Here is a 21,123-nt window from a genome sequence, read left to right as displayed (position 1 = left end):
CCCCCTCAGACAACGACTTTGCCTTCTTACATTTCTTTTTCATGGGTATGGTTTTGGTCACCACTTCCTGTCAGTCAGTCAGTCAGTTCAGTTGCTCAGTTGTGCCTGACTCTTTGCGACTCCATGAATTGCAGCACGCCAGGCCTCCCTGACCATCACCAACTCCCGGAGTTCACCCAGACTCACGTCCATCGAGTCAGTGATGCCATCCAGCCATCTCATCCTCTGGCGTCCCCTTCTCCTCCTGCCCCCAATCCCTCCCAGCATCAGAGTCTTTTCCAATGAGTCAACTCTCCGCATGAGGTGGCCAAGGCACTGGAGTTTCAGCTTTAGCATCATTCCTTCCAAAGAAATCCCAGGGCTGATCTCCTTCAGAATGGACTGGTTGGATCTCCTTGCAGTCCAAGGGACTCTCATGAGTCTTCTCCAACACCACAGTTCAAAAGCATCAATTCTTCGGCGCTCAGCCTTCTTCTTTAGGGGGTTAGGGATTCAACATATGAATTTGGGGCAATATAAGCATTCAGTCTATAACTAATGGAATGATTATTATAAAGTATTCTATAAATTAAACTAATTGTAATTAATCTGGGTCATCAGCCACCAAGAAAAAGACAGCTATTGTAAAATTAAATATATATATAAATTTTACGGAGCAAATACTAAAGTGGCATTTAGTTACATATATAACTGAATATATCTGACTATTCTAGTTACACAGAATCTGCTGATTCTTAATTCTTTTTCTCTAAGTAACAAATTTTTCTGTAAGTAATTATGGTTATTCTAATACACTTCTTGATTTAAAAAAAAGACTTAATGGTTTAAGAGCAATTTTAGGATTGAAATTGAGAGGAAGGTATAAATATTTCCTATACACCACCCACCATTCACACATGCAGAGCTTCCCCCATCACCAACCTCATTCACCAAATGGCACATCATTTTTTTTTTTTATTTAACCAAGGAAGAGCCTACATCATCATCACCCAAAGTCCATTGTTTACAATCTTGGTGTTGTTTATTCTATGGATTTGTACAAAGGCAGATTCAATCCCTGGGTCAGGAAGATCCCTGGAGAAGGAAGTGGCAACCCACTCCAGTATTCTTGCCTGGAGAGTCCCATGGACAGAGGAGCCTGGCAGGTTATGGTCCATAGGTCACAAAGAATCAGACATGACTGAAGAGACTTAGCACCATAATGACATATATACATCATAATAGTATCATATAGATACTTCCACTGCCCTAAAACTTCTCAGCGGTATGCTTATTCAACTCTCCCCACCCCCTACTTCACAGAATCATTAATCTTTATTGTCTCCAGTTTTACCTTTTACAAAATGTCATATACTTGGATTCATACAGTATGTAGACTTTCCAAATTGGCTTCTTTTACATAGCAATGAGCATTACAGTTTTCTTCATGTCTTTTCATGGCTTGATAGTTCATTTCTTTTTAATTCTGTATTGCCTAATTGTACAGTTTATTTCTCTATTCACCTACTAAAGGACGTCTTGGTTGCTTTAAAGATTTGGCAATTAGGAATAAAACTGCTATAAGCATTCACATGCAGTTTTTCTGTGGACTCCTTTGGGTAAATAAAAAGTAGTGTGATTGCTGGATCACATGATAAGAATATATTGCATTTTCTAAGAAATCATTTTCATTTTGTAAGAAAATTATCATCCAATGTAGCTGCAACATTTATTCCCACCAGCACTGTATGACAGTGACTGTGGCTCCACATACTTGCCAGCATTTGGTGGTGTCCGTATTCTAGACCTTGACCATTCTAATAGGTATATAGTGGTATCTTACCCTGGAGAAGGAAATGGCAACCCACTCCAGTACTCATGCCTGGAAAATTCCATGGACTGAGGAGCCTGGTAGGCTACAGACCATGGGATCGCAAAGAGTCAGACACGACTGAGCGACTTCACAAGACTGAGCAACTTCACTTTCACTTTCCTGGTGTTTTAATTTGCATTTCCCTGATGACATGTACAAATTCTTTCTATATGATGCGGAACATCTTTTCATATGATTGTTATCTGTATACCTTCTTGAGTGAAGTGTCTGTTAAGGACTTTGGCCCATTTTAAAAATCAAGTTGTTTCTTACCATCAAGGTTTAAGTATTCTTTGCATATTTTGGATAACATATTCATCAAATGTCTTTTGTTAATTATTTTCTCCCCATCTATGGCTTGACTTCTTATTCTCTTGTTTTTTTGTTTGTAATTAAAAAAATTTTTTTTTTAATTTTGGCTGTGCTGTATTTTCATTGCAGCACTTGAGCCTGGACTTAGTAGTAAGGGCAGCCTGCAGCCTGCAGACTCCAAGATGTCCTTTAGTTGCTCCAGGGCATGTGGGAATCTTTGTTCCCTGACTAGGGATTGAATCCATGTCCCCTGCATTGGAAGGCAGATTCTTAACCACTGGAAGGCAGATTCTTAACCATGGGACCACCAGGGGCATCCATCATTATTTTGTGATTGTTCTTTCATAGAGCATAAGTTTTAAATGTTAATGGAGTCCTGCTTTATCAATTATTTATTTCCTGGGTCATCTCTTTGATGTTACACCTAATAAGACATTACCATGCTAAGTATCATGTAAGTTTTCTCCTACGTTATCTTCTATAGTTTTACAATCTTGCGTTTTACATTTAGGTACGTGATCTATTTTGAGTTCATTCTTAGGTGACGAATTCTAGTTTGTGTCAAGATTTATTTTTTTGCATGTATTAATAGATATCCATTTGTTGAAGGGACTTTGTTCCATTGTATTGCTTTATTCCTTTGTCAAAAGGCAGTGGACTGTATTTATGAAGGTATATTTCTGAGCTCTCCATTCTGTTCCATTGATCTATTTCTCTGATATTACTGCAGCTTTAGAATAAGTTTTGAAGTTGAATAGCAGCAGTCCTCCAACTTTGTTTTCGCCTTCAATACTGAGTTTGCTATTGAGTTTTTTTTTCCATCTCCATATAAACTTTAGAATTAACTTGTTCACATCCCAAATAACTTGCTGAGATTTTAACTGGGATAGTATTGTATTAATAGATCAAGTTGGAAAAAGCTGACTTTCTGACAATATTTACTACTTCTAACTATGGAATCTATCTCCATTTATTTAGTTTTACTTGGAATTTAATTTTTTTCCCCTAGTTTCCTAAGGTGGAAATGTTAATTTTAGATTTTTCTTCTTTTCTAGTATTGGCTTTCAACACTATAAATTTCCCTCTAAGCAAAGTTTTCACTGAATCCACAAATTTTAATAAGTCATATTTTCATTTTCATTAAGTTTAAAATGTATAAATTTAAAATTCTAAACTTCTTTTGAGATTTCTTCTTTGATCCACATATTATGTAGAAGTTTATTGCTTCAGTTCAGTTCAGCCACTCAGTTGTGTCCGACTCTTCACAACCCCATGAACCGCAACACGCCAGGCCTCCCTGTCTATCACCAACTCCCGGAGTTCACTCAGACTCATGTCCATCGAGTCACTGATGCCATCCAGCCATCTCATCCTGTCATCCCCTTCTCCTCCTGCCCCCAATCCCTCCCAGCATCAGAGTCTTTTCCAATGAGTCAGCTCTTCGCATGAGGTGGCCAAAGTACTGGAGTTTCAGCTTCAGCATCATTCCCACCAAAGAAATCCCAGGGCTGATCTCCTTCACAATGGACTGGTTGCATCTCCTTGCAGTCCAAGGGACTCTCAAGAGTCTTCTCCAACACCACAGTTCAAAAGCATCAATTCTTTGGCGCTCAGCCCTCTTCACAGTACAACTCTCACATCCGTACATGACCACTGGAAAAACCATAGCCTTGACTAGACAAACACTTGTTGGCAAAGTAATATCTCTGCTTTTGAATATGCTATCTAGGTTGATCATAACTTTCCTTCCAAGGAGTAAGCGTCTTTTAATTTCATGGCTGCAGTCACCATCTGCAGTGATTTTGGAGCCCACAAAAATAAAGTCTGACACTGTTTACACTGTTTCCCCATCTATTTCCCATGAAGTGATGGGACTGGATGCCATGATCTTCGTTTTCTGAATGTTGAGCTTTAAGCCAACTTTTTCACTCTCCAATCTCCATATATTTTGGAACTTCCCAACTGTCTTTCTGTGATTGATTCCTAGTTTATTCCACTATGGTTGAGACCAAAGCACTCTATGATTTCTAGTCTTTAAGAAATTCTAAGGTGTGTTTTATGTCCCAGAAAGTGGTAGATATTCTATTTAAGCTTGAGATAAATGTAAATTCTATTGTTTTGAATGAAACAATCTATCAATGTCAATTATATCCAGTTGAGTGAAAGTGTTGTTGAGTTCAAATAGTCTTTACTGATTTTCAGCTGGCTGGATTGTTCATTTCTGAGTGAGGTGTGTGGAAATCTTTGACTGTAACAGGGAATTAATCTATTTTTCCCTCAGTACTATCAGCATTTGCCTCATCTGATGTTAATAGATGCATATACATTAAAAATTGTTGTATCTTCTTGAAGAACTGAGCCCTTTATTATTATGTAATCCTCCTCTTTAACTTTCCTTACTTTAAAGTCTGCTTTGTCTGAAATTAAAATAGCTAACTCCTGCTTTATGGTATATTTTTCTCTATCCATTTACTTTTTAAAATAATTTTATATATTTGCTTTTTTGGCTGTGCTGGGTCTTTGTTGCTGCACGGGCTTTTCTCTAGTTGTGGTAAGCTGGGGCTACTCTCTAATTGCAGTTCTCAAGCTTCTCATTGTTGTGACTTCTCGTTGTGGAGCACAGGCTCCGGGGCATACAAGCTTCAGTAGTTGTGGAACATGGACTCAGTACTTGCAGTCCCAAGACTCTAGAGCATACCCTCAATAGTTGTGGCGCACGGCCTTAACTGCTCCTAGGCATGCAGGATTTTCCCGGATTAGGGACCAAACCCAAATCCAACTAGGGACCAACTGGCAGAAGGATTCTTTACCACTGAGCCACCAGGGAAACCCTCTATCCATTTACTTTTAATCTACATTTCATAAGTATCTTCCTGTAGACAACTTATATCTGGGTCTTATTTGTTGATCCACCATAATGATCTCTGTGTCTTTCAATTGGTGCATTTCAACCACTGACATTTAACATGGCTACTGATATATTTGGATTAATATCTACCATATTACTGTTTTATATTTGTTGCCCTTGTTCTTTGTTCCTATTTTATCTCCTAAGCCCATTTGAATGCAGAGTTCCAAAGAATAGCAAGGAGAGATAAGAAAGCCTTCTTCAGCGATCAATAGAAAGAATTAGAGGAAAACAATAGATTAGGAAAGACTAGAGATCTCTTCAAGAAAATCAGAGATACCAAGGGAACATTTCATCCAAAGATGAGCACAATAAAGAACAGAAATGGTATGGACCTAATAGAAGCAGAAGATATTAACAAGAGGTGGCAAGAATACACAGAAGACCTATACAAAAAAGATATTCACGACCCAGATAACCACGATGGTGTGATCACTTACCTAGAGCCAGACAGCCTGGAATGTGAAGTCAAGTGGGCCTTAGGAAGCATCACTACGAACAAAGCTAGTGGAGGTGATGGAATTCCAGTTGAGCTATTTAGAATCCTAAAAGATGATGCTGTGAAAGTGCAGCACTCAATATGCCAGCAAATTTGGAAAACTCAGCAGTGGCCACAGGACTGGAAAAGGTCAGTTTTCATTCCAATCCCAAAGAAAGGCAATGCCAGAGAATGCTCAAACTACCACACAATTGCACTCATCTTACACGCTAGTAAAGTAATGCTCAAAATTCTCCAAGCCAGGCTTCAGCAATACGTGAAACGTGAACTTCCAGATGTTCAAGCTGGATTTAGAAAAGGCAGAGGAACCAGAGATCAAATTGCCAACATCCGCTGGATCATCAAAAAAGCAAGAGAGTTCCAGAAAAACATCTATTTCTGCTTTACTGACTATGCCAAAGCCTTTGACTGCGTGGGTCACAATAAACTGTGGAAAATTCTGAAAGAGATAGGAATACCAGACCACCTGACCTGCCTCTTGAGAAACCTGTACGCAGGTCAGGAAGCAACACTTAGAACTGGACATAGATCAAAAGACTGGTTCCAAATAGGAAAAGGAGTATGTCAAGGCTGTATATTGTCACCCTGCTTATTTAACTTATATGCAGAGTACATTATGAGAAACACTAGGCTAGAAGAAGCACAAGCTGGAATCAAGATTGCTGGGAGAAATATCAATAACCTCAGATATGCAGATGACAGCACTCTTATGGCAGAAAGTGAAGAACTAAAGAGCCTCTTAATGAAAGTGAAAGAGGAGAGTGAAAAAGTTGGCTTAAAGCTCAACATTCAGAAAACTAAGATCATGGCATCCAGTCCCATCACTTCATGAAAATTAGATGGGGAAACAGTGAGAGACTTTATTTTGGGGGGCTCCAAAATCACTGCGGATGGTGATTGCAGCCATGATATTAAAAGATGCTTACTCCTTGGAAGGAAAGTTATGGCCAACCTAGATAGCATATTAAAAAGCAGAGACATTACTTTGCCAACAAAGGTCCGTCTAGTCAAGGCTATGGTTTTTCCAGTAGTCATGTATGGATGAGAGAGTTGGACTATAAAGAAAGCTGAGTGCCAAAGAACTGGTGCTTTTGAACTGTGGTTTTGGAAAAGACTCTTGAGAGTCCCCTGGACTGCAAGGAGATCCAACCAGTGTATCCTAAAGGAGATCAGTCCTGGGTGTTCATTGGAAGGACTGATGTCGAAGCTGAAACTCCAATATTTTTGCCACCTCATGCGAAGAGCTGACTCATTTGAAAAGACCTGATGTTGGAAAAGATTGAGGGCAGGAGGAGAAGGGGATGACAGAGGATGAGATGGTTGGATGGCATCACCGATTCAGTGGTCGAGTTTGGGTAAACACCGGGGATTGGTGATGGACAGGGAGGCCTGGCATGCTGTGGTTCATGGGATAACAAAGAGTTGGACACGGCTGAGTGACTGAACTGAACTCCTTTTCTGCCTTGTGTGTTTGAAGTATAGCTGATTTACAATATTTCATTAGTTTCAGATGTACAGCAAAGTGATGATTTGGAGATACACACACATATACACTCGTTTTTAAATTTTAAAATTTATTTTTGCTGTATTGGGCTTTGTTGGTACATGAGCTTTTCTCTACTTGCCATGAGTGTGAGTTACTGTTTATTGACGTGCTAGGGTTTCTCATTGTGGTTGCTTTGCTTACCGCGGAGCACCAGCTCTAGGGCATGTGGGCTTCAGTAGCCGCAGCACATCGGCTCCGTAGTTATGGCTCTCAGGCTCTAGATCACAGACTCAGTAGTTGCTCTGCAGCATGTGGAATCTTACAGGATCAGGTATCAAACCCGTGTCTCCTGCACTGGTGGGAAGATTCTTTTTACTGAGCCTCCAGGGAAGCCCCTACACTCTTTTTGAAAAATTCTTTTTCATTATAGCTTATTACAAGATATTGCATATCATTTCCTGTGCTACACAGTAAAACTTTTATTATTTACTTTATATAGTGTGCATATATATGCTTTGGTAGTGAGCATCTGTTAATTCCATACTCCCAATTTATTCCTCCCCTCTTCCCCTTTGGTAACCATAAATTTGTCTTCCATTTGTGAGTCTGTTTCTGTTTAGTAAATAGATCAATTTCTACTGTTTTTTAGAAGCCATATATGTGATAGCATACAATATTTGTCTATATCTGACTTATTTCACTTAGCTTAATAATCTCTACATCCATCCATGTAGCTATAAATGTCATTGTTTCACTCTTTTTTAAATGACTAATATTTCACTACATGTATATGTGTGTGTATATATATATCACATATTCTTTATCTGTTCATCCGTTGATAGACACTTAGGTTGCTTCCATATCTTGGCTATTGTAAATAGTGCTGCTGTGAACACTGGGGTGCGTGTATCTTTTCCAATTAGAGTTTATATTTCTTTCTGGATATATGCCCAAGAATGGAACTGCTGGATTATATGGTAACTTCATTTTCAGTTTTTTAAGGAGCTTCCCATAGTAACTGCACCAATTTACATTCCCACCAACATAAAAGGGTTCCCTTTTCATCACACTCTCTTCAGCATTTATTTGTAGACTTTTTGAAGATGGTCTTTCTCACTGGAATGAGGTGATACCTCATTATAGTTTTGATCTGCATTTCTCTAATAATTAGCAATACTGAGCATATTTTCATGTGTCTGCTAGCCATCTTTATGTCATTTGGAGAAATGTCTATTTAGGTCTTCTGCCCATTTTTTGGTTCATTTTTTTATTATTGCATTTATTTATTTTTGGTTGCACTGGGTCTTCATTGGTTTGCATGGGCTTTCTCTAGTGGTGGCAAGTGGGTGCTACTCTTTGTTGTAGGGCATGGACTTATTGCAATGGCTGCTCTTGTTGTGGACCACCAACTCTAGACATTCAGATTTCAGTAGTTGTAGCACACGGGCTCAGTAGTTGCAACACATGGGCTTTAGGGGACACAGACTCCAGTAGTTTCAGCTCCAGGGCCTGGCAGTTACAGGTTGGAGGCTCTAGAGCACAGGTTCAGTAGCTGTGGTGCACAGGTTTAGTTGTTACGTGGCATGTGGAATCTTCCTGGACCAGGGATCAAACCCATGTCCCCTGCATTGGCAGGCAGATTCTTATCCACTGTGCCACTGAGGAAGTTCCTTCTGCCCATTTTTGAATTTTTTTCCATCAATGAGTTGTATAAACTGTTAATATATCTTGGAAATTAAGCCCTTGTGGGTTGCATTGTTTGCAAACATTTTCTCCCATTAACTGTCTTTTCGTTTATGATTTTTGTTTGATGTGTAAAAATTTCTATGTTTGATTGGGTCCTATATGTTTATTTTTTATTTCTATTGCTTTGGGAGACTGAGCTAAGGAAATACTGCTACAGTTTATGTAAGAGGCTATCTGCCTATGCTCTCTTCTAGGAGTTTATGGTATCATGTCTTATATTTAAGTCTTTAAATCATTTTGAGTTTATTTTAGTGTATGCTGTGAGTGGGTGATCTAACTTCATTGATCCACATGTGGCTGTCCAGTTTTCCCAACACCACTTGCTAAAGAGATTGTTTTTTCACCATTGTACATTTTGCCTCCTTTGTTCACAAGTAATCGACCACAGTATGTGTGGATTCATCTCGGGGCTTTTTTTTCTGTTCCACTGATTAATATGTCTGTTTTTGTCTCAATACCACACTGTTTTGATTACTGTAGCTTTGTAGTATTGTCTGAAGTCTGGAAGGATTATGCCACCCGCTTTGTTCCACTTCCTCATGATTGCTTTGGCAATTACTGGTCTTTTCTGATTCCATATAAATTTCAGGATTATTTGTTCTAGCTCTATGAAAAATGTTATGGGTAATTTGATAGGGATTGCATTAAATCTGTAGATTGCTTTGGGTAGTCCAGCCATTTTAACTGTATTAATTCTTCCAATCCAAGAGCATAGATTTTTTCCATTTCCTTGAATCCTCTTAAATTTCCAATTTTTATAGTTCTAAACATGTATCTTGTACCTCCTTGATTACTACATTTACAACTATTTTCTTTTTTCATGCCATTTTAAAGAGAATTTTAGCTTACTCTTTCTGGTATTTCATTGCTAGTGTAAAGAAATGCAACAGGTTTCTATATATTACTCTTTTATTCTGCTCTCTTGATGAACTCAATTAACAGTTCTCATAGTTTTTATGTGGAGTTTTTAGGGTTTTCTAGATAGAGTATCAGGCATCTGTATCAAATGACAAATTTTACCCCTTCCCTTTCAACTTGGATGCCTTTTATTTCTTTTTCTTCTTTGACTTATATGGCTAGGACTTCCAATACAATGTTGAATAGTAATGGTGAGAATGGGCATCCTTGTCTTATTCCATAATTTACCAGGAAGACTTTCAGCTTTTTACCATTTGGTATTTTGTAGGCTGTGGGCTTGTCCCAAATGGCTTTTATTATGTTGAGGTATGTTCCCTCTATACTGACTTTAGGAAGAGTTTTTATCAGGAATAAATGTTGATTTTTGTTGTTGAATTTTATCAAATGTTTTTTCTCCATTTGTAGAGATGATCATGTAATTTTTGTCTTTTTTCTGTTAATGTGGCATATCAAATTAATTGATTTGCATATGTTGAACATCCTGGTGACCCTGGAATGAAACCCACTTGGTCACAGAGCATGATCCTTTTATATGTTGTTGGATTCAGTTTGCTAAAATTTTGTTGAGGATTTTTACATCTATATTCATCAAAAATATTGACCTGTAATTTTATTTTTTGGTAGTGTCTTTGTCTGGCTTTGTTATCAGGGTGATGGTGGCTTGACACAATGATTTCGGGAGAGCTCCCGCCTCTTCAATCTCTTGGAAGAGTTTGAGAAGAACAGATATAAGTTTTATTTGGTGGAATTGCCCAGTGAGGCCATCCAGTCTTGGACTGTTGGTGGAATGAGTTTTAAAATCACAAATTCTACTTTAATTCTAGTGATCGGTCTGTTCAAATTATCAAGTTCATCTTGATTCAGTTTTGATGGGATGTATGTTTCTACAAATGTGTTCATGTCTTCTAGGTTGTCCAATTTGTTGGCATATAACCATTCACAGTATTCTCTTATCTGTCTCTTATGGTCGTGTGTGTGTGTGTGTGTGTGCATGCTTCTAATTTTAATTTCAAGTTCTAATTTAATTCTAATTTCAAGTTCTTTCCAAAAACAAGGCCCCAGGAAATTCCAGGTTCAATATGCTCCTAGGCTTGGTCCACTGCTGTCTTGTATTCCCAGGTAGGTGTTTATTCACCAACAGTAAAGCCCAGGATAGATGTGAGAAAACAGAACTTCCTTCTTCATGGCATGAGCCCTTCGGTGGTTTCAGAGGTGGACAGTGGTTATCAGAGAAAACACACAGGAACTTTTCCTTGGAACTGAGGTGGGATGAAAAGTGTCTGTTGTGAACATCACTATGTTTTCCCTGACCCTTTGCCACAAGTTTCTGAAGATATATTCTAGCAGAAAACAATCTTCCTTGAAGATACTGAGTGAAAATTTCATAAAACAAAAACACACACTTCCAGTGCACTCTGTCTTCAGGTACACTGGGTTTAGTTCAGCTGCCAGATGAGCTGATTGATGGGTTCACCTCAATAGCCAGGTAAGCCTACTTCCTTGATGAAGCCCACTCTATTCTTTGTAGTGTGATCAGCCACTAAGAGTTGGCAAGGGTGCAGGAACCCTGCGATCACCTGAAAATTCTTCCCTGGGAAGGCAATTTCATGAATGAGGATTTCTAAACAAATAACATCAAACTTCCCCAGGTGCTTCTCAATCACTATGTTGTCTGTCAGAGGGATGACCTTGTTCTTGACCTTGGCTTGTCCATGTTTCAAGATGAGTTCCTGAACAGACTTCAGATTTGGAAATCCCCAGGTCACATAAGGTTCCACAATACAAAGCATCTTTATGGTTTGAGGGGTCACTTTCATAAAGACATCACCAAAAATCTTATTCAAGCAAAGTCTTGCAATTGTCCTCTGCACCAGAGAACTCACCCCATTAATCCTTTCAATATGCACAACAAAGGCCAAGGAATGTTTGTCTGGCACTTCCAAGCCACAAGGTTTCACTTTTTGCCATCTGAGTTGCACTCTGTCCCATAGTTGCTGCCTGGAATCATGCATGAACCACTCTAGTCACTTAAACTTGATATCTTCTCGTTTCCTCTGCTCCTTCCTTTGCAAAAGTGCCTGTTTTGCCTGGGTGGCTTTGAGGGCCTGATAAGCCTTCTTCTTCAGGAGAGTCTCTGGAACCAAAGGGATCTTTCTTCTTGGCTCTTCCTCCACCATTTTTCCAATGCTGCAGCTACTACTCATGTCTCTCTTGTGGTTTTAAATGAGCATTTTATAGGATTCCACTTTGTCTCCTTTCCTAGTCCATCAGCTATAGTTCATATTTTGATTTTCTATTGGTTTTATTAGAGTTTTTAATATGCAACAGTCCAAATGCACTTTCAAATAACACTATTCCACTTCCTATGTAGGATATCTCATAATAACAAAATAATTCTAATTTCTCCCTCCTATCCTTTGTTTCACTGCTGTTATTCATTTCACTTATCCCTGGGTTGGGAAGATCCCCAGGAGAAGGAAATGGCAACCCACTCCAGTGTTCTTGCCTGGAAAATCCCATGGACTTCTCTTCCAGAGAAGCCTGGAAGGCTAAAGTCCATGGGGTTACAAGAATCAGACATGACTTAAGAGACTAAAACAAAACAAACATATATGAGAATGCTGTGCTGTGCTGAGTTGTGTTTGACATTTTGTGACCCCACGAACTGAAGCTAGCCAGGCTCCTCTGTCCATGGAATTTTCTAGGCAAGAATACTGGAGTGGGTTGTCATTTCCTATGCCAACATATGAGAATACTTAAGCATATATGTAGGCTTCCCAGGTGGCGCTAGTGATAAAGAATCCCCCTGCCAATGTAGAAGATGCAAGAGACGCAAGTTGAATCCCTGGGTCAGGAAGATCCCCTGGAGTAGGAAATGGCAACCCACTCCAATACTCTAGCCTGGAAAATTCCATGGACAGAGGAGCCTGATGGTCTACAGTCCACGGGGCTGCAAAGAGTTGGACATGATTGAGCAACTTAGTATTCACACACACACACAAGCATATACATAGATAAGACATATACATAACTGAATATATTGTTGGTATTATTTTTAACACAGTGCTGTGAGCTCAATTAAGAATAAAGTAAATAAAAGTTATTTTATCTTCACTTTTTCCTTCTTTGATGTTCTTCCTTTCTTTATGTAGATCTGAGTTTCTGAACTGTATTACTTTCCTTGTCTCTAATGAATTTCTCTCTATTTTCAGCAAGGCTGGTCTACAGGCCACAAACTCTCTTAATTTTTGTCAATTTTCCCTTCAATTTTGAAGGTAATTTCACATAATACAGAATTCTACATTGGTGGTGTTTTTTTCTCCCAACAGTTTTGATATTTCAGTCCACACCACAGTCTTTGTGTTTATGTGGCCTCTGAGGAGGTGTTGGATGTAATTATTTTGTTCCTTTATAGGTAAAATTTTTTTTAACTCTGTCCTATTTCAGGTTTTGTTTTTTTTTTAAATCTTTGACTTTTTAAAATTGAAAGTGATATACCACGGTATAGTTGTGGGGGATATTTATCCTGCTTGGTATTCTCTGAGTTTCCTGGATCTGTGGTTTGGGGTCTAACATTAATTTGGGGGAAATTCGCAGTCATTTTTCTTTCAAATAGTTCTTCTTTTCTTTCTTCTCCTTCTGATAGTCCCATTACATCCACGTTAAACCTTTTCTAGTTGTCCCACAGTCTTTGTGTAAGCAGACAGGGTGGGGGTCCCTGGAGAAAGAGAATGAGGCATGGCTTTCTTCACATAAGGGAAGACATTTTTTACATTAACCATTTTGTGATCTAATCCTGGCCACAATGCTTGCCTTTGAACAGGTCTCAGTAATTAATCACCTTAAAAGAGGAGGAACAAACAACTGTTATCAGGCAAGAGAAGTAACAATAGCAAACTCCCAATTTTGTTTCAGTGGTAAAAATTAGCCTAAAGTGCTCAACCATCAGATCAACAGGAACCTAAGGGATGAAGACGTTGATCTTCTCTTTTTTTCTTTTAATAATATAATTTATATTTTATCCCCCAGAATTTATTATTTTTATTAATAACTTTTCTTAAAATATTTTAGAAATATTGAGATAATATGACAGCATTCTATTGGAAAAAACTGCCTTAAAATGTCTTTATTTCTTGCTAATTTTTTGGTTATTCCTACAAAATTTATATGAAATTGATGCTTTCTAGGAGTAAAAGAACATTTTCAAAAATCTTTCTCATCTAGGGGACTCTACATTCTCTCTCTTTTTTAAAATTTTATTTTACATTGGAGTATAGTCGATTTCCAATGTTGTGTTATACTCTGTCAACTTAACTAGTTTCTCCTGAGGTCACTGTTTGTTAAGAATGGACTGCTCTGGTATATTTCAAACTGATTCCTTTCTCTCTCTCCATCCCAGAAGCCTGATGGGATTTTTCTTTGATTTTTATTGTGGAAATAAACATTTATTTCAGTTTAATTAAACACAGTCTAGAAAATCTAGGGTATTACATGATACAATCTGGGAATAGGTAATATTTAAGTTTAGCTAGCAAGCCCAAAATTATAAAGAAATCACAGACATATTTTACCATATGAACATATCTATGAACACATGGCAAAATAAAATAAACGGCAAGACGCTTCTCCTTCAAAGAAAAGCTATGACAAACCAAGACAGCATATTAAAAAGCACAGACATAACTTTGTCAACAAAGGTTCGTATAGTCAAAGCTATGGTTTTTCCAGTAGTCGTATACAGATGTGAGAGTTGGACCATAAACATGGCTGAGTGCCAAAGAAATGATGCTTTCAAACTGTGGTACTTGGACTAAGTTTGGTCCAAACCCTAGGACCGAAGGAGATCAAACCAGTCAATCCTAAAGGAAATCAACCCCCAATATTCACTGGAAGGACTGCTGCTGAAGCTGAAGATCCAATACTTTGGTCACCTAATGCAAACAGCTGACTCACGGGAAAAAATCCTCCTGATGGGAAAGATCGAAGACAAAAGGAGAAGGGAGTTGGCAGAGTATGAGATGGTTAGATAGCATCACTGACTCAACTGGCATGAGTTTGAGCAAATTCTGGGAGATAGTGGAAGAGAGGGGAGCCTAGCACGCCTCAGTCCACGGGGTTGCAAAGAAAAGGACACGACTTAGCGACTTAATAACAGACAGAAGACAGTTAAAGAAATACGGTGAAGGCAGGACAGAGTAGTAATATTTGTGACACTGAAAAGAAATGATAGGACTTCCCTGTGGTCTAGTGGTTAAGAATCCACCTGCCAATGCAGGGGTCACAGGTTTGATCTCTGGTCCAGGAAAATTCCACGTGCTGTGCAGCAACTAAGTTCATGTGTATAACTGTTGAGCCCTCATTCTAGAGCCCGCAGTCTGCAACTACGGAGCCCTCATGCCACAATGACTGAAGTCTGCACACCTAAAGCCTGTGATCCACAACAAGAGAAGCCATTGCAATGAGAAGCCCATGAATCGCAACAAGAGTAGCTCTCCTTTGCTCACTGCAACTAGAGAAAGCCCATGTGCAACAAAGACACAGCACAGCTAGAAATAAATACATAAATAAAAAGAAAGGATAATTGATATAAGGATTTAGAGAAAAAGATATCTCTGATTGCAAAATTAGATGCATATGCACATGAAATTTGATGCTGTTTTATCAAATAAATGGAAAAAATATCTGTATATTTTTCTCTCTGCATGTGTGTTAACTATTCTTTTAATATTGTATTGTGTGAAGAAAAAAATGAAGAATACTAAATATGCAAGAATGTTTATGAAATAGTAAATAGAGGTAAGAGAGCTAAATAAAACAGGTAAATAAAAAAGAGAGCTAAGTAGAAAGGGAAGAAAAGGAGAAGGGGGAAAAAAAACCCAGCCTATACTAAAATAGCTAGTATGTATGACACATTGTTACAAAATCACAAACAAATGTAGACAAGAAAAAAATTAAGATTATAAAGGACATTTTACCAGAGGGCATATCCAAGGAATTCGTATCAGTATTTATTAATAGATGCCCTTCTGCTTGAAGTCTCACAAAATGTAGTCCAACGTGGACATGAGGCAGAGTATATATAGTCTTGGTTATTATCAATCTGAAGTTGTTATGTGTTCAGCTTGACTGTACTAAAGGGACAGGGGTCAGTTCAATCTGGTTTTATGATTTATTCCAGGGCTGATCAAACTCTCTACAAAAAACCAACTAGTAAATATTTCAGGCTTTCTGGGCCATATCATCTCTATCATAACTACTTATCTCTGCCACTGTATGTAAAAACAGTCATAGACTGCGATGGTTAATTTTATGTGCTAACTTGGGGAGGCTAGAATATCAAGTCATTTAATCAAATTCTAATTTAGGCACTGTAGTGAAGATATTTTGTAATTGTGGATAGAGAGATATGTATCATATACTATTGGTTCTGTTTCTATGGAGAACTCTGACTTATACACAGACAATACATAAACTAATGGGCCTGGTTGTGTTCCCATAAAACTATTTATGGTAACAAGCAGTGAATCCAACCTTTAGAACTATCAATAATAAAAGACAGTTGCTTTTATTAAAAGCTCTATGTTTTGACACTGTGAAAGGTGTTTCATACATGGATCCAAGTGTCCGATCAACTGAGAATTGTTTCTGACCAGGCCAGATATTCTGGAGCAGCAATGTGAGCAGGAATAATTTTCCTAGAACCAGTTAGACCATAAGCTTAAGCTTAAGAAAGAGTTTCTCAGAGAAGGTTTCAAGATGGTATTCTTTTTTTTGGTTTTTATATTGTTTTCTCTACTGGTTTTGGAGATCAAAAGTTATTGCTACTGCTAATCCAACAGAAGTCAACTAAGAACATGTCTTGGATGCTTATTTATTAAATGGAGCACCTTTCAATTGTTCCTGAAGAGGGGAAATTTTTAATTCACTAAATCAAAGGTTTTTACTTTTGGAATAAAAAGAATTTTTTACAGCAAAGATTTAAAGCTAAGGACCTTTTAAGTAACATGTTCCTTAGAAGGAAGAATCTTCAAACTATAGACTGTTATTCAATAATAATAAGTACTGTATACTTAAGAGTTAGCTATAACTTTAAATAGTAGATATTCAATTTGGTTGATGCCACAAGGTTCCCTTCTCTAGAATTAATAAAATTCCCATTTAAGAAGAAATTGGCATCCTTTGTTTTCAACTTAGGGACACTCCCCCTCCCACCCCGCGTAAGAGGATCCTAGGTATTACCTGTTGTTCCTCAAAAGTTTAAGAAATGACTACATTTAAAAATAAGTTGACTTATAAAAAGTAAATATAACCACATCTTTTCAAGATCACATCTTTTATGCAAAGTGGAGAATATTTATAAAATTGCCCTTACCATAGAGAAGCTTCTTGGAAGGTTAGGTTGTGAGTGATAAGATATAGGGAAAATAGAAACTTTAAAATTCAGTATCTGAAAGAGAATTCTAACCTATCAAGTAGTTGAAGAAATATTCAAGCATAAGAGCAGAGAGTTGTTATGACCATGACCAAATGATAGACAAATTTATAAAGTAAAAGGGGATAAATTAATAATAGTAAAGAAGACCTTAATTTACAGAAGAAGCCAAGTTCAAAAATGGAAATTAATGGGTTGGTTTGGCAAGTGGTGAACAAAGATATTTATACACAAAAAGGTATGTCAGAGTTGATCATAAGGATAAAAAGTTCAGCAGAAAAAGGTCAAAAGGGGGAAATTTGTGCATAAAAAGATAATCATGGGGTCTAAATTGGTCAGAAAAGTTCTAATTTCAAATAATTTCCCTGTCAAAGCATTGGTCCTGATTTTAAGTTCAGAAAATATAGTCACTCTATTTGTATCTACAATCTCTATCAAATTTTCTTTAATGTAGAAAATCTCAATAATTATTTTCTGATAATGAGAATTATCTGGAAACTCAAATCAGAGAAAGTACATTAAAAAACAGTATCAACTAACAATTCTTAAACAAAAAAAATACTTACTAGTAGTCTTTATTTACTAGCATCAACAAGACACTAATTTGGAAGGTCTGCTTAGCCTAAGAAATTGGTGCCACACTCACCTCTTCTGATATTATCAGGGCTGGGTAGGGATGAAGTCACAGTCTGCCAAAACCTGAACCATTCTTGACAGGTTTGGGGTTTCTGTAGAGAAGTTACCTCTACCAGGTCTGACTGCCATAGCTCAGGAAAATGGTAGACAATCCTTCTAGTGCAGAATGTACCTCAGAAGATGTTTAAGGGACTTATGTAATAAGCCCTAGAAAGATAATATTAGTAGTGATTTAGACATGGAATGTAATAGCTAACAATTATGGTATGCTATGTTCTAGGAACTGAGGCATTATCTCATTTAATCCTTTTTAAAAAGCAGTGGGTATTCATTTTACAGACAGTAAAGAATCTGCCTGCAATGCAGGAGACCTGGGTTCCATCCCTGGGTGGGGAAGATCCCCTGGAGAAGGAAATGGCAACCCACTCCAGTATTCTTGTCTAGGAAATCCCATGGACAGAGGAGCCTGGCGAGCTACAGTCCATGGGATAGTAAAGAGTAGGACAGGGCTTAGTGACTAAAAACAAAAACAGGATACCTAAGCTTGGCAAGGTTAAAGAAATGCTCAAGGACTTCTTTGGCAGTCCAGTGGTTAAAGACGCTGCTTCCAATAGAAGAGGCGCGGGTTTGATCCTTGGTTGGGAAACTAAGATCCCACATGCCCAGCAGACAAAAAAAAAAACACCACAGAATCGCTCAAGATCACAAAGGTAGTGAGAGGTAGGGTTGGGATTTGAACTTATGCAGTACGGTGCTTCAGGATATGTATACCCATAACCATAATGCTACAGGTACAAAACAGGTTGGGGGAAGAAAAAGTTTTCTACACAAGGCAAATCAATTTTCGCAAACTTAGTCTCTGTTCACTTTATCCCACACCAGATAGTTAATCTTCAAATCACATTTTAAAAAGTTAGACTGGCATTTATGTACCAACTTTAAACAACAATGATTTTTAGAATTTACGTTAGTGAAGCATGGACAGTCTGTTAAGTCTCCAACAGAGTGAAACAGAGATGATACTGGTTCGTGCACACCCACCAGATAAAATGACAAAGAAATACACATAAACTTCACACTTAATTTATTGAAATCATTTGTATCCAATGAATTCCTTAAGCAAACCAATAAAATAAGTCAGTTTACAAGTGTCATCAGTATGCCTCCCAAGTTTCAATAACTTATTTTTACCGGTGAGTAACTTACATGTTTGATACCTTATTCAAAAGCCACATATCACCTAAATCCACAGAAATGGTGGTTTTTTCCCTCTAATCTACTCCCTTAGTATTCTCTTAACATCTTGGTTTACCACATTTACAGTTTTTTAAAAGTTTCGTCTCATTCTCATCAGACCATTTATCACACAGTTTTCCTCCCTCTTTCTAAGTGGATGCATTTTTGCCGCAAAATCTGTAGTTACACTACCAAAGATTAGTGCCACAATTTTAAAAGACATGACTGGAGAAATACACTACTACCAACACTGAACTACCACAAGGAACGAATGGTCTGGGACGAATCGGCTCCGACCCTTAAAGAAGAGGGCTCGCTGCCATCACAGAGGGTGAACAGGGAATGGGAGGAGGGGAGGTCGGAAAGGCAGTGTTTGATTCAAGTCAATAAACATTCACTGCGCCACTCACCCAGCGCAAAAGGAAAAAAAAAAAAAAGATGGGCGGTATTTCAAGCAGTGGGCCCTGCAGGTTTGCCGAAGGGGCCAATATCCTGTGGCGCGGACTCGGGCGCTGGGCAGCAGCAGGGCTTCTGAGCCCTTCACCAGCCAGGCGAGGGCGGCCATCCAGGGCCGGGCCTCTAGTGCCCCGCTCCCAATGCCCGCAAACTCGCCGGCCCAGTCGCCAGCCCGCCGGCCGATCAGCCGCAGCCGCTTACCGGTGGCGCCTCGCTGCCTCCCCGGGGGCAGCCCTTCAACGGTTGCCGCAGTCAGAGCACCACCCCGCGGTGGGGTACGTCGAGCCCGCCCGCAGCTCTCGGATCCGCGTAGCTCCACCAATCTCGCGAGAACTCGGCAGAGTCCGCGAAGTCGCCGAGAGGAGAAGGGAGGGGCATTTAACGGTGGAGGCTGGTTCTGCGCCGGATCCGGGAGCTGGGCGGACGCCATTGTGCTTCGTGGTCTACTGTTCTGCTTCAGGTAGAGGCCTAGAACTCCGAGGAGGAAGGCGGTGGTGTGATCGCTGGGAGCGGGACAAACCCTGTTCAGTGCCAGGTCAGGGGCAGGGGTAATAAACTGCGGACCTCGGGTTTCTGGCTCTAGGGGAGGTGGTTCCAATCGAGGCCGCGGGTGGGGGAGGGGAGGAAACGAAGTGCTGGACTGGGGACACCGAGGCCCCTTCCTTCTTTCAATATCCAGGTGCAGGCGCTTGATCCGGGACCGCGGGTGATAAGGCGAACCGGGCGCAGGCCTTCTCTGCCTGTGGCCTTTCGTCCCGTGGTGGGGTTTGTGACGGATGCGGGGGTAGGCCGTGCGTCTTCCTTGTGGACGTATGGCGGCCTAGGGGAAGGGGTTTGAGCCCTGATTTTGGCCTTTGGCAGCCTTCTCTTCGATCGGGGTACGGACGGTCCTCCGGAACCTCACGGGCAGGGAGTGTCACGAGTGAGGTATTTAATGATCGAGGTGTTAAAGGCGGGGAGATTTAGGGCTTTGCCAGACCAATTTCGAATTGAAGGAACCTTGCCAGCCCTTTATGTAAGGGTAAAGATTTGCTCATTGATCATCCCTGGTCTTGAGTATCATGATACTTTGGGATTTCTTTAGTATTGTAGTATACTGTATGTTCTTCAGATAGAGATAGGTGGTGGTATGTTTAACAGCGTACCTGTTGGCTTAAGAAGTAAAAGGAAGGCACAAGTAGTTGAATACAGTACTCCCTCATTTTAATGAAACTGCGTAGTAAAGATGAATGTGTACGCACACCAAAAATACTGTAACTCTTCCTACGAGCAGATGTAAATATGTAAGGAACATCTCTGTCTTGGTAATACTGATAAATTGATCACAACTGGTGTCGTTTGGCGCTATTAAGAGCAAAGTGCGAAGTGAAATTGCATTCCTAAGATTATTTTTTTTTATTTTGTAGGATGTTTTAGGTATTTTTCATTATTAAAGTAATTTTAAAATCTCCCTTTTTCTTGCGTTAATCTGTTTCTGTCTGGAACTAAGAGATGAAGTTAAATATGAATTTTAAATTTGAAAATCAAACGCTATACCGTTGTTTAAAAGGCAGACACATACTGTAACTAGTTTTGTTTTTTTTTCCGTGAAATAAAATTGTGTTTCAGAAATGGGGTCAGTATTTCATTCACAGCTCTACAG

The 21,123-nt window shown here is 39.1% G+C and overlaps 2 protein-coding genes and 1 pseudogene across 10 annotated transcripts in view; 1 reads left to right on the top strand and 2 right to left on the bottom strand.

The window, feature by feature from the left end:
* BAZ2B (bromodomain adjacent to zinc finger domain 2B) overlaps positions 1-19,805 on the bottom strand; it is a 420,528-nt gene extending 400,723 nt beyond the window's left edge. Inside the window, exon 1 of one of the 3 annotated variants that reach the window (XM_055572451.1) lies at positions 19,683-19,805. The gene's annotated coding sequence lies outside the window, so the exon portion shown is untranslated. The remainder of the gene's footprint in view (positions 1-19,682) is intronic. The other 2 variants (XM_055572453.1, XM_055572452.1) reach the window with 2 other exon arrangements.
* On the bottom strand, positions 9,585-12,021 carry LOC129646392 (60S ribosomal protein L7-like 1; annotated as a pseudogene).
* Positions 19,806-19,817: 12 nt separating the features above from the next.
* Positions 19,818-21,123, top strand: part of MARCHF7 (membrane associated ring-CH-type finger 7) — a 48,136-nt gene continuing 46,830 nt past the window's right edge. For 5 of the 7 annotated variants that reach the window (XR_008711900.1, XR_008711899.1, XM_055572461.1 and 2 more), the window contains exon 1: positions 19,879-20,016. The gene's annotated coding sequence lies outside the window, so the exon portion shown is untranslated. Of the gene's footprint in view, positions 20,017-21,123 lie in introns of all 7 variants that reach the window. The other 2 variants (XM_055572458.1, XM_055572460.1) reach the window with 2 other exon arrangements.

This window comes from Bubalus kerabau, chromosome 3 (assembly GCF_029407905.1).
Source record: "Bubalus kerabau isolate K-KA32 ecotype Philippines breed swamp buffalo chromosome 3, PCC_UOA_SB_1v2, whole genome shotgun sequence".
In the NCBI taxonomy this organism is placed as follows: Eukaryota; Metazoa; Chordata; class Mammalia; order Artiodactyla; family Bovidae; genus Bubalus; species Bubalus kerabau.
The sequence above is the reverse complement of the archived record's forward strand: the minus strand, read 5'-3'. Positions and strand labels throughout refer to the sequence as shown.